The sequence below is a fragment of the Pristiophorus japonicus genome, chromosome 5, assembly GCF_044704955.1.
Source record: "Pristiophorus japonicus isolate sPriJap1 chromosome 5, sPriJap1.hap1, whole genome shotgun sequence".
NCBI classification, from domain to species: domain Eukaryota; kingdom Metazoa; phylum Chordata; class Chondrichthyes; family Pristiophoridae; genus Pristiophorus; species Pristiophorus japonicus.
Window position 1 is genome coordinate 26,419,944 of NC_091981.1, and position 13,907 is coordinate 26,433,850.

The 13,907-nt window shown below is 44.7% G+C and overlaps 1 protein-coding gene across 1 annotated transcript in view; it reads left to right on the top strand.

Moving 5' to 3' along the window:
- The window catches only part of gmds (GDP-mannose 4,6-dehydratase), a 785,829-nt gene that overhangs the window by 337,532 nt on the left and 434,390 nt on the right, over positions 1 to 13,907 (top strand). The gene's annotated exons all lie outside the window — the stretch shown is intronic.

Genomic DNA, 13,907 nt, shown 5'->3' on the forward strand with positions numbered 1-13,907 from the left:
GTACAAACACCGCAGAACTTTATACTGATGATATATTTGGTTCCTACTTAAATTTTAATGATAGACTTAAACTGTGCTTTTTGCAAATGGTATATAGTTAAACCAAATTTTTATCCTATTAGAAAGGTCAGTCTGCAATTACAGATGGAGGGAGAAAATTATAATTTTCTATGCTGCCTCGTCACAATTTTCCTGTGTTAAACCTTTCCTAGTACATGTAGTCTTTGGCATAAATGTGCTTCTATGGAATTTTGTCCAATTGCATCTACCTCACAAGTTGAGGAAGGTTAAGCATTGAGCTGAGCAAATGTCCGATTCATTAGATTCCGTTAAACTCGCCAAAGGTCTAATTTATTAGATTTTTATTAAATTTAGGTCTTTTTTTTTGTTATTGCTGCTGTTTCATAATCCTAATGAAAATCTAGCACTCGTAAAGATTGAATGAGTCTGGTTTAAGATAAATGCTGTGGTTGCTAACAAATGGCAGTGCAAGAAGCCAACAAAAATACAAGAGCAACCATTTTTTTTATTAAATTTGGCTAAAAGTCTAGGTTATTTAAAAAAAAACCCTCGAGTCTGCTCTGATCTTATCTGTAGTTTCTGCAGGATTTAAGGCTGCCAATGCCAGGCACATTTTACTAGTGTGTCTGACGTTTCTTAGTTTTCATTCTTTTGAAGTCCAGTGGAAAGGTAGGTGAAATAACAGCAAAATCTTTGTACTATATTACTTATTGTGATACGGGGACAAATTTAAAATATTGTGGCCATTACTGCTGCATTATTATGAAATCCATACATGCAAGATGATGTATCTGGTTATCATCATCATTCACAGACACTTCAGTATATATTTGAAATACAGTTGTGCCTACTCCATATCCCTGTAGTTTCTGGAGGATATTTTCCATGTGCTAGTCAGAGTAGGAATCGCAGGATAGCTCTGATGAATATGTGGCTTGAGGAGTGGTGCAGAAGGGAGGGATTCAAGTTCCTGGGACATTGGAACCGGTTCTAGGGGAGGTGGGACCAGTACAAACCGGATGGTCTGCACCTGGACAGGACCGGAACCAATGTCCTCGGGGGAGTGTTTGCTAGTGCTGTTGGGGAGGGGTTAAACTAAAACAGCAGGGGGATGGGAAACTATGCAGGGAGACAGAGGGAAGTAGAATGGGGGCAGAAGCAAAAGATAGAAAGAAGAAAAGTAAAAGTGGAGGGCAGAGAAACCTAAGGCAAAAAGCAAAAAGGGCCACATTACAGCAAAATTCTAAAGGGGCAAAGTTAGAAAGACAAGCCTGAAGGCTCTGTGCCTCAATGCGAGGAGTATTCGGAATAAGGTGGATGAATTAACTGCGCAGATAGCAGTTAACGGGTATGATGTAATTGGCATCACGGAGATATGGCTCCAGGGTGACTAAGGCTGGGAACTCAACATCCAGGGGTCGTCAACATTTAGGAAGGATAGACAGAAAGAAAAAGGAGGCAGGGTGGTATTGCTGGTTAAAGAGGAAATTAATGCAATAGTAAGGAAGGACATTAGCTTGATTGGATGATGTGGAATCGGTATGGGTGGAACTGCGGAATACCAAGGGGCAGAAAATGCTAGTGGGAGCTGTGTACAGACCACCAAACAGTAGTAGTAAGGTTGGGGACAGCATCAAACAAGAAATAAGGGATGCATGCAATAAAGGTACAGCAGTTATCATGGGTGACTTTAATCTACATATTGATTGGGCTAACCAAAGTGGTAGCAATGCGGTGAAGGAGGATTTCCTGGAGTGTATTAGGGATGGTTTTCTCGACCAATATGTCGAGGAACCAACCAGGGAGCTGGCCATCCTGGACTAGGTGATTTGTAATGAGAAAGGACTAATTAGCAATCTTGTTGTGCGAGACCCCTTGGGGAAGAGTGACCATAATATGGTAGAATTCTTTATTAGGATGGAGAGTGACACAGTTAAATCAGAAACTAGGGTCCTGAACTTAAGGAAAAGTAACTTTGATGGTTTGAGGCGTGAATTGGCTAGAATAGACTGGTAAATGATACTTAAAGGGTTGACGGTGGATAGGCAATGGCAAGCATTTAAAGATCACATGGGTGAACTTCTGCAATTGTACATCCCTGTCTGGAGTAAAAATAAATGGGGAAGGTGGCTCAACCGTGGCTAACAAGGGAAATTAAGGATAGTGTTAAATGCAAGGAAGAAGCATATAAATTGGCCAGAAAAAGCAGCAAACCTGAGGACTGGGAGAAATTTAGAATTCAGCAGAGGAGAAGGGTTTAATTAAGAGGGGGAAAATAGAGTACAAGAAAAAGCTTGCCGGGAATATAAAAACTGACTGCAAATGCTTCTATAGATATGTGAAGAGAAAAAGATTAGTGAAGACAAACGTAGGTCCCTTGCAGTCGGATTCAGGTGAATTTATAATGGGGAACAAAGAAATGGCAGACCAATTGAACAAATACTTTGGTTCTGTCTTCACGAAGGAAGACACATAACCTTCCGAAAGTACTAGGGGACCGAGGGTCTAGTGAGAAGGAGGAACTGAAGGATATCCTTATTAGGCAGGAAATTGTATTAGGGAAATTGATGGGATTGAAGGCCGATAAATCCTCAGGGCCTGATAGTCTGCATCCCAGAGTACTTAAGGAAGTGGCCCTAGAAATAGTGGATACATTGGTGATCATTTTCCAGCAGTCTATCGACTCTGGATCAGTTCCTATGGACTGGAGGGATAGCTAATGTAACACCACTTTTTTAAAAGGGAGGGAGAGAGAAAGCGGGTAATTATGGACCGGTTAGCCTGACATCAGTAGTGGGGAAAATGTTGGAATCAATTATTAATGATGAAATAGCAGCGCATTTGGAAAGCAGTGACAGCATTGGTCCAAGTCAGCATGGATTTATGAAGGGGAAATCATGCTTGACAAATTTTCTGGAATTTTTTGAGGATGTAACTAGTAGAGTGGACAAGGGAGAACCAGTCGATGTGGTGTATTTGGACTTTCAAAAGGCTTTTGACAAGATCCCACACAAGAGATTGGTGTGCAAAATCAAAGCACATGGTATGGGGGTAATATACTGACGTGGATAGAGAACTGGTTGGCAGACAGGAAGCAGAGAGTCGGGATAAACGGGTCCTTTTCACAATGGCAGGCAGTGACTAGTGGAGTGCCGCAGGGCTCAGTGCTGGGACCCCAGCTCTTTACAATATACATCAATGATTTGGATGAAGGAATTGAGTGTAATATCTCCAAGTTTGCAGATGACACTAAACTGGGTGGCGGTGTGAGCTGTGAGGAGGATGCTTAAGAGGGCTGCAGGGTGACTTACACAGGTTAGGTGAGTGGGCAAATGCATGGCAGATGCAGTATAATGTGGATAAATGTGAGGTTATCCACTTTGGGGGCAAAAACGCAAAGACAGAATATTATCTGAATGGCGGCAGATTAGGAAAAGGGGAGGTGCAACGAGACCTGGGTGTCATGGTTCATCAGTCATTGAAAGTTGGCATCCAGGTGCAGCAGGCAGTAAAGAAGGCAAATGATATGTTGGCCTTCATCGCGAGGGGATTTGAGTATAGGAGCAGGGAGGTCTTACTGCAGTTGTACAGGGCCTTGGTGAGGCCTCACCTGGAATATTGTGTTCAATTTTGGTCTCCTAATCTGAGGAAGGACATTCTTGCTATTGAGGGAGTGCAGCGAAGGTTCACCAGACTGATTCCCCGGATGGCGGGACTGACATATGAGGAGAGACTGGATCAACTGGGCCTTTATACATTGGAGTTTAGAATGATGAGAGGGGATCTCATAAAAACATACAAGATTCTGACGGGACGGGACGAGTTAGATGCGGGTAGAATGTTCCCGATGTTGGGGAAGTCCTGAACCAGGGGACACAGTCTTAGGATAAGGAGTAGGCCATTTAGGACAGAGATGAGGAGAAACGTTTTCTCTGAGAGTTGTTAAACTGTGGAATTCCCTGCCACAGAGAATTGTTGATGCCAGTTCATTGGATGTATTCAAGAGGGAGTTAGATATGGCCCTTACGGCGAAAGGGATCAAGGGGTATGGAGAGAAAGCAGGAAAGGGGTACTGAGGGAATGATCAGCCATGATCTTATTGAATGGTGGTTCAGGCTCGAAGGGCCGAATGGCCTACTCTTGCACCTATTTTCTATGTTTTTATTTCAGATTGTGTACTGGACATTGCCTTACCTTCAATACCCTTTTGTATTTTTATTTTGTACCCTCAGTTTTACAATAACCATTATTTTTCAGCTAGTTTTTCACCAATGCCGACACTCCACTTTTAAGAAAAGTTTAGAATAGTTATGGAAAAGGACAAGGGACAATCAGACGTGAAATGCTTAACTGGAGGAGGGATAATTTCAGAGAGTTGAAAGTGGATCTGGTCCAGGTGGATTGGAATCGAAGATTGACAGATAAAACAGTAAATGAACAATGGCAGGACTTCAAAGAGGAGATAATTTGGATACAGGCTAAGCAGATTCCCATGAGGGGGAAAGGAAGAGCATCCAAAACTAGAGCTCCCTGGACAACTGAAGTGAAACAGAAAACGGAAGCTTATGACAAATGTCAAGTTCATAAGCTAGTGATAATGGGGAACTTCAATTGTCCTAATATAGACTGGGAAAACAACAGTGTAAAGGGCAATGAGGGGGAGGTATTCTTGAAATGTGTACAAGAGAACTTTTATCAGTATGTTTCCAGCCCAACACAGAAGGAAGCAGTGCTGGATCTAATTCTGGGGAATGAAGTGGAGCATGTGTCAGTGAAGGAGCATTTGGGAAACAGTGATCACAATATCATTATTTTTAGAGTAGTTATGAAAAAGGACAAAGAAAAATCAAATGTGAAAATGCTAATTTCAGTGACTTTAAAAAGGGATCTAGCCCAGGTGGATTGGAATCAAAAGATTGGCAGGTAAAATAGTAAATGAGCAATGGGAGATAGTTTGGGTACAGATTGGACTCATTCTCAAAGCTAGAGCTCTCGGTATGATGAAAGATTATAGGGATTCAAATGAAACCTTTTAGAGCCTAAAAAGGGTGGATAGGAAGGACCTATTTCCCTCAGCAGAGAGATCAATAGCCAGGGGACATAGATGTAAAGTAATTGGTAGAAGGATTAGAGGGGAGTTGAGGAAAACTATTTTCACCCAGAAGGTGAAGAGGGTCTGGAGCTCACTATCTGAAAGGGTGGTAGAGGCAGAAACCCTCATCATGTTGAAAAAGTACTTGGGTATGCACTTGAAGTGTTGTAACCTACAGGGCTGGAAAGTGGAATTAGGCTGGATGGCTCTTTTTCGGCCAGCCCGCACAGGCATGATGGGCCGAATGGCCTTCACAGCCATAAATTTCTATGATTCTATAAGAAGGGGATGCTGCCAGTGTCACAGGAAAGGAGGAGGTTGTAGAGAAATTGGATAGGATAAAAATAAAGAGGAGGTAGTTAAACGATTGGCAGCCCTCAAAGCAGAAAAGTCACCCTGTCCAATGGGATGCATTCTAGGTTGCTGAGGGAAGAATAATGGAGGCTCTGGCCACAATATAGCCACAATCGTCCAGTCCTCCTTAATTTTGGGAGAGGTGCCAGAGGACTGGAGGATTACAAATATTACACCTCTGTTCAAATAAATAGGAGAGCGATAAACCCGGCAACTACAGGTCAGTCAGCCTAACATATTTGGTGGTCAAAATTAATTGTCATTTGTCCAAGACAAAATTAATTGTAATTTGGAAAAATATGGGTTAATAAATGAAAGCCAGCATGGATTTGTTAAAGACACATAGTGTTTGACTAACTTGATTGACCTCTTTGATGATGTAATGGAGAGGGTTGCTGAAGATAGTGTGGTTGATGTTGTGTCAAAAAGTGGTTTAGAAAGTACCACATGATAGACTTGTTCGCAAAATTGAAACCCATGGGATTAAAGGGGCAATGGCAGCGTGGATAAAAAATAGCTGAGAAACAGAAAGCAAAGAGTAGCGCTGAACAGTTGTTTTTCAGATTGGAAAGAAGTATATCAGTGGTGTCCCCTGGGGGTAGGTATTGGGACCAATTCATTTTTTTTGATACAGGTGTGACGTCCAAAATCCGGAGTTACACAATCCGGACATCGGGCCGATACGTGGTGGGGTTGTCTGGAAACTGTAAAATGTTCCGTAATCCGGACTGCCCCGCCTTGGCGGCCCGACCTCCCCCTGCCTCGGCACGACATCCGGCCGCCCGACCTCCGGCGGCCCAACCAACCGACCCCCGACCTCCGGCGGCCCGACCGACCGACCCCCCCCCCCCACCCAGACCTCCGGCGGCCCAGATGACTCCCCTCCCCTACCTACCTCGACTCCGGCGGCCGACCAACCCCATCCCTCCCGACCTCCGGCAGCCCGACCAAACCCCCTCCCCTACCTACCTCGGCCCAGTCAGAAACGTTCCGAAATCCGGAAATATCCAGAACGGCCTCAGTCCCGAGGTTTCCGGATTTCGGACATCACACCTGTCTGTATATATTAATGATCTGGGTATACAGGGCATAATTTCAAAGTTTGCGGATGACACGAAACTCGGAAATGTAGTAAACAGTGAGGAGGATAGTAACAGACTTCAGGAGGACTTAGACAGACTGGTGAAATGGGCAGACACATGGCAGATTCAATTTAATGCAATGATGTATGAAACGATGCATTTTGGTCGAAAGAATGATGAGAGGCAATATAAACTAAATGGTACAATTTTAAAGCGAGTGCAGGAATCTAGAGACCCGACCGATATATGAACACAATTCTTTGAAGATAGCAGGACAAGTTGAGAAGGCTGTTAAAAAGCATATGGCATCCTTGCATTATAAACACTGGCATAGAGTACAAAGGCAAGAAAGTTATGCTGGACCTTTAGAAATCACTGGTTCGGCCCCAGATGGAGTATTGTGGCCAATTCTGGGTACTACACTTCAGAAAGGATGTCAAGAGGGTGCAGAGGAGATTTACTGGAACAGTACCGAGGATGCGGGTCTTCAGTTACATAGAGAGACTAGAGAAACTGGGATTGTTCTCCTTAGAACAGAGAATGTTAAGGGGAGGTTTAGGGGTGTTCAAAATCATGAAGGGTTTTGATAGAGTACATAAGGAGAAACTGTTTCCAGTGGCAGGAGGGTCAGTAACCAGAGGACACAATTATAAGGTAATTGGTAGAAGAACCAGAGGTGAGATGAGACATGTTTTTACACAGTGAGTTGTGATGATCTGGGATGCACTGCCTGAAATGGTGGTGGAACCAGATTTAATAATAATTTTCAAGCGGGAATTGGATAAATATTTGAAGGGGAAAAAATGCAGGGCTATGGGAAAAAAGCAGGAGAATGGGACTAATTGGATAGCTCTTTGAAAGAGCTAGCGCAGGCACGATGGGCGAATGGCCTCCTTCTGTGCTGCATTATTCTATGATTTGATATGAAAACTATATTATCATGGCTGTGTTACCCCCTGAGATGTCTGCGCTCCTCTAAATCTGCCCTCTTGAGCATCCCTGATTATAATCGCTCAACCGTTGGCCATGCCTTCTGTTCTCTGGGCCCCAAGCTCTAGAACTGCCTGCCTAAACCTCTCCACCTCGCTACCTCTCTTTCCTGCTTCACGTGCTCCTTAAAACATACCTCTTTGACCAAGCTTTTGGTCACCTGTGTTAATATGCGGCTCAGTGTCAAGTTTTTTAAATCTCAGAATACACCTGTGCCTTCCGTCGTTTCACTACGTTAAAGGCGCTATATAAATACAAGCTGTTGTTGTGTTACTTGTGTATATCTTGGCTCCAAATCAGCTTTGAACTTTATCCCCCTCTTGAAGTTCTGCAACTGCTACCCACCCATTACCCTTCAACCAGAGGGAGGATGGATTAAACCTTGGACCACTCCTTAGCTGTAGTCAGCATTGACTGGTTTCTGCATGGGCTCAACTGGTTCTGCTTGTTTATGATCTGAAGCTCTCCCCTCTTTGAAATGGAGCACACAACTGCCACACATTGGGGCCAAGTTTTGGCCTGAGTTGCTCCTGTTTTTTTGGAGCAACTGGTTTAGAATGGAGTATCTTAGAAATTGCAATTCTTAGCATTTAGTTTGCTCCAGTTCTAGTCAGTTAGAACAGTTTCACTTTGGAACAGAATTTTTTTTTCAAAAGGGTGCGTGTCTGGCCACTTATGCCTGTTTTCAAAGTTTAGGCAGTGAAAACTTACTCCAAACTAACTAAGAATGGAGTAAGTGTAAATTTTTGTACGCTCAGAAAAACCTTGCCTACACTTAGAAAATCGGGCGGGGGGTTTAAAGGGAAGTTTAAAAACATTAAACACTTCAGTTTTACAAATAAAGAGCCATTATCAATAATAAATAATAAATACATCAATAAATCAACCAATAAATCAAATAAAAAAATCAATAAATAAAACATTTTCTACTTACCGACTGCAGCACCAGGAGCCCTCCAACAGCGTGCTGGGATGCCGCCCCCGCCCCCCCCCCCCCCCGGGTATGTCTCTGTCAGGGAGTGAGGAAGAGGGAGGGGGAGAAGGGAAAGAGGGAGGGAGGGGAGAGAGGAGAGGGAGGCTGATCGGGCTGGGCTCAAGACTTTGGGTGGGGCCCACCCCCAGCACCGGATTTACAGGGTCTGGGGCGGGGGGGGGGTCGGGTCCAAAGGTGGGGTGGGGGAGTGGGAGTCGGGTCCGGTCCTGGTGGGGGGGGGGGGGGGTGGTGGGAGGAGAAGGAGAGTGGGAGCGGGGGTCGGGTCAGGTCAGGGGGTGGGAGCGGGGGGCGGGGGTCGGGTCTAGGAGTGGGAGCGGGAGTCCGGTCTGGTCCGGGGGCGGTGGGGGGGAGTGGGAGTCGAGTCGGGTCCGGTGCGTGGTGGGGGAGCGGGAGTCGAGTTCAGTCGGGGTCCGGTCCACGGGGAGGGGGGTGAGCGGGGGTCGGGTCGATTCGGGAGGAAGCAGGAGCTGGGCGTAGGAGGGTGCAGCCTGATCCACGCAGCCCCAGTGAGGCCATTCGGCCGGGGGCTGCATGCTTCGGGCCCCTCCCACACAGTTTCGGGCGCCTGGAGCTACTGCCCATGCACGCCCACTGTAGCGCGCATGTGCAGAGGTCCCGGCACTGTTTTCAGCGCAGGGACCTGGCTCGGCCCCCCCCCCTCCACAGCTCGTGCTGCACCGCGCCCAGCTCCAGAGGACCTGCAGGGAGCCGGAGAATCGGTAAGTATTTTTTAGGCGCACTTTCTGGCGCAAAAAACGGGTGTCCAGGTCGGGGCTGTGCCGTTCTAGGCGCGGCCCGAAACTTGGGCCCATTGCCCCATTAAAAGTCTAGGAATGGAATGGAAAATCACCCCTAATGCTGCCCATGCAAATGCTCAATTTTGAAGGACAGAAGGATATAGAATCTAACTCTTGACTTTTTGGTTGGGAGTATAACAGTTGCTGGACTGCTCTGACAACATGCAATTTTAAAAAAAAATGTTTGTCTTTTTTTTTCCCTCATTTTTATCTCCTGTTCATTTTGATTTCTCCCTGGGACATAGTTCCATGGATGGAGAGCACTCTCCTTTACTTCAGCCAAATGGCCATTCTCAATGTGTGAGCCTATACAGTGTGGGCTAAAGAAAAAAAAGGAAGGCTTGCATTTATATAGCACCTTTCACAATCTTAGGATGTCTCAATGTACTTTACATTTCAAAAAGTACTTTATTGGTTGTAGTCACTGTTGTACTGCAGGAACACAGCAATCAATTTGTACACAGCAAGATTCCACAAACAGCAATGAGATAATGACCAAATAATTTTTTTTGGTGATGTTGGTTGACTGGCGAGGGGACTAGGGGGAACACTCCTGCTCTTCTTCAAAGAGTCATGGGATCTTTTACATCCCACTGAGAAGGCAGGCGGGGCCCCGGTTTAACGTCTCATTTGAAAGACGACACTTCTGACAGTGAAGGTCCCCCGCAGTACTATTAGCTGGTAGGGAGACATTGGGGGTGAAATTGTCCCTTTCCAAAAGCTCCGTTAGCACCTCCGGGAGCTAGCTCTTCTGCCAATTTTGCCCCCATAGCCTCTAATCCCGATTCTATCCTTATTGATATCTTCACACATTTCCAGAGGGGTCAGTGGCTAGTGTTCAGGAGCAGGAACTCTATCCAATTTCCCCTCCCTATCTCAGATGTTGAGTATGACATCCCCACTAAGACCGCAGCTGAGAATAGCTAATTCAGTATAGATTGAACATACCTAGGACCTTTCCAGTCAGTGTGGTTCTACTATTCATTGCCTTAACCAGCTTCTGGATGCATCATTGAACTCTCACTAACACAGAATCATTTTGCTCGTGTGGCTGTTTGATCACTTTTATTCCTGGTTATTTCCCAGGCCTGTACTCTTCATTCTTTCTACATGAACTCTTTTATTTTGACATAATCATTAATAAAGAACATACTTTAAACTTTAAAAATACACCATATGGAATTTTTAATATGTATTTTGACTATATTTCACATTGTATGGTAGCTATAACTTTAAGTTATTAATGCTGTGTCACTTGTGATGTTCGGAAGATGCATTTCACATTATATTAGTTGTGTTTGGAATTTTTATGGACGAGTTTATAAGATAAACCCTGAATTGCTTTTATCTAAACATTTTTTTACCACTTTGGTAGAAATGGTATTCTAGTTGTACATACATTTAAATGAGGAGCCAATTGGAATAGACATTTAGTTGATGCTCTATTAGCAATAGACCATCAATCAGATAAATTAACAGTTGTTACCCAGTTCTGTAAATCTTTCATTAATGCTGTTGACTCTGCCAATTCCTCTTTATGTTAAATATGGTAAAGTGATTTACTTACATGATGTTTCATAATGGAGTTTTGTAGTAATAGTGTAATCCTGTTGTCGTCACTCACGTTAGAATGGTTGTAGAAAACTGGTTACTAAGAGACTTAAAGAACACTTTTCCTTTTGTTGGCTATGCATTTGTTAAAGAAAGTGTTGTACTTCACACGTGTCTTTGTCATCCATTTACATTTGGCTTGTAAATCAGGTCTAGCCATCTGGCAAAGGCATTCCTCCCGCTTTTCATGGTTACTTAAGGTACACACCAGGGTTCCTCATTTTGCTTATTTACATATTTCTGCCCAGTCATTGATCCATAGACTTGGGCACTGATATTTACAGGGCGGAGGGTTGGGGGTGGGGGGGTTCTTGTCGTGGCTGGGAAACCAGGAAATGCAGATAAGGCAGTCGTCCTGCCGAATTGAATGGTAAGACCTAATTTGAATTATTTTTCTCCGTTTCCCTGCCAGAAGCCAGTCAGATTGAATGGCTGTCGAGCGGGAAGGCCTGCGCTGGAAGGCCTCAGCCAGGAAGTGGAAAGGAGAGGTAGAGAGAGATCGCAAGTGGGGTTGAGGAAATCACAGTGTGGGGATGGCCTGGGTGGGTGGGGGGGGCGGAGAGGGTGGTGATCATGGGCTGGGTATAGGGGGGTGGAGAGGTAGTGATCGCAGGGCGGGGAATAGGCGAATGAAAAGATCACTGGGTAGAAAGGAGCTTGTACGTCAGGGGAGGGAAGCAGGTTAACTGAGGGGAAGTGCTCCTGCTCCTGGCCTACAAGCAGTACTGGAAAGGCACTTACCTGCTGGATCCGGCAGCTCCCGCCTACCTTCAACTGCTGGGTTTCCCAAGCCCTGGGAAACCTGACCTGCAGCCATTAAATCTAAGAGGCTGTTGAAATTTAAGGCACCCAGCTTCATTATATTTAAATAACTGACCTGCCACTCGAGAGCAGGTTAGTCGTTAGCTCTCTAACCCCCCCCCCCCCCAGCAATCTGGGTTAAACCAGAAGCAGGCCGTTTAGGGTTGGGTTTTGGAATGTTGAAATTTGAACACCCCCACCCAACCCTCTACAGCTCATCGTGGGGGGTTAAGAATCCCCCCCCACTCCGTGTGTCAGCTTTCACTTGTTTGCTGTGGGCAGACAGTTTTACTTTCCTGTCACAACCCTGAACTCCATTGCCATCATTGTGCTGTCCGATTGCTTATTTAACATGAAGTCATTGATGAGCCAGTTCTTTCTCCAAATTATTATTTTCACGCCTAAAGCCAACCTGGATGGCTTCTGCCAGCAAGTCCACACCTTTGCCCCTACCTCTGTCCCCCTCTCCCTAGTTGTCTGCTCAAGCTGACCAGGATAAAGCATAACCTTGGTGCCCTGCTCACTTGAGCTGAGCTTCCAACCTCATATCCAATGCCAAGACTGCATATTTTCACCTGTGCAGCAACAGTCACCTCTGTCTTTAGCTCTACACACTGGCAAAGAAACCCTGTTCACATTCTTATTATCTGCAGGCTTCATTTTTCCAACACCCTGCTCTTGTGCTTCCCCCTATATAAAGTCCAACTCATCCAAAGCTTCATTATTTACATCCTATCCATCACTAAGTGCCACTTGTCAGCCATCGTATTATTGTTCTTGCTAATTTCCACTGGTTCCATGCAATTCTCCCTGTAATCTTTTCAGGGCCCGAGGCCCATTTAGAATTCTGCGCATGTGCGTATTTTTCAATTTTAAAAACAGGCTCATCGGCTGTGCGGGACCCCAAAAGCGCTGGGGATCATTGGTTCCATGTCTTAATTCATTACTTCAAAATCCTCATCCTTATTTACATGGCCTTGCCCTTCAGTCTTCCGACTCTTGCCTATTGCGTACTCCCCCCACCTTTCACTGTGCAATTGGTCGCAGATACTTCTACTTTCTTGGTCCTAATCTCTGGAACTCCCTTCTTATTGATAACTCTCACCCCCTGTCAAAACCTGCTCAAAATCTATCTCTTTCCACCATGCTTTTAATCATATTCCCTAATTCTGCTATCTTTTACTCTGTATTTCATTCTTCCCTGTGGCAGTAATCATGTTACTACATTGAAGGTATTATATCAATGTAAATTGCTGTTAATGCTGATGGACTCTTTTGGTGCTGCTTCTGATATAATCTCCACAGAGCAATAGGACTGAATTGTCATGTGCCAGCAATCCCTGCTGTATGCTGGGTACTTTCCCAGTGTGAGGAAGAGAGAAAAGGCACACCAGATAAGGTGAAAACAGCATGGGCCAGAATTTTTTGTAAAGTTTGAATGTAGCCTGCCTTTCAGAAAGGGGTATGATGATGCTTGTACACGAGCTCCCAGCCTGCTTTGCGCTCACCACCCACATTAGCGTTCTTTGATGGTCTCGGGTGCATTATAGGATTCAGGCATCTGCACTCCATTTTCTGGGATGCTCGCCATCACGTTATCGACCAGAATGTATTTAACTGGAAAATGCCAGAAAAACTTAACAACCACTTGTCACATAAATGGAGATGTAGACTAATTTTTCAACTCTATTCTCATTACCACCTGGTAAATTTAGTGTCGATCATGTTTCATCATTGTAAACAACACTGTATTCTTTCTAAGCTCCTCTGTATTCTGTGTAAATGGCTATACCTTTCCAGGTTCAACACATTTCCAGCTGTCAAAAGCACGCAACTGAAGTTACTGTTGGATCAGGCAGTAGAGACGATGATTGTCTTTCAGATTTCCAGACTTTGAAATGTGGTTATTCACAATGTACTGATCTACTGATTTTCAAGGAACCAGGTGTTTGCAGATCATCAAGAACTTGGGAGACATTTTTGTCACTCTGTGCTAATGCCCAAATTGAGCCTCCTCACACATAAAATGATGCAAATTGGTCTCATGCCAAAATTTACATTTTTTTCAGCAGATCTTCCCTTTAGCGCTGTGCACCTGTTCTCAGCTGGCCTTGAGAAAAGAAAGACTTGCATTTATATAGTGCTTTTCATGACCTCTTGATGTC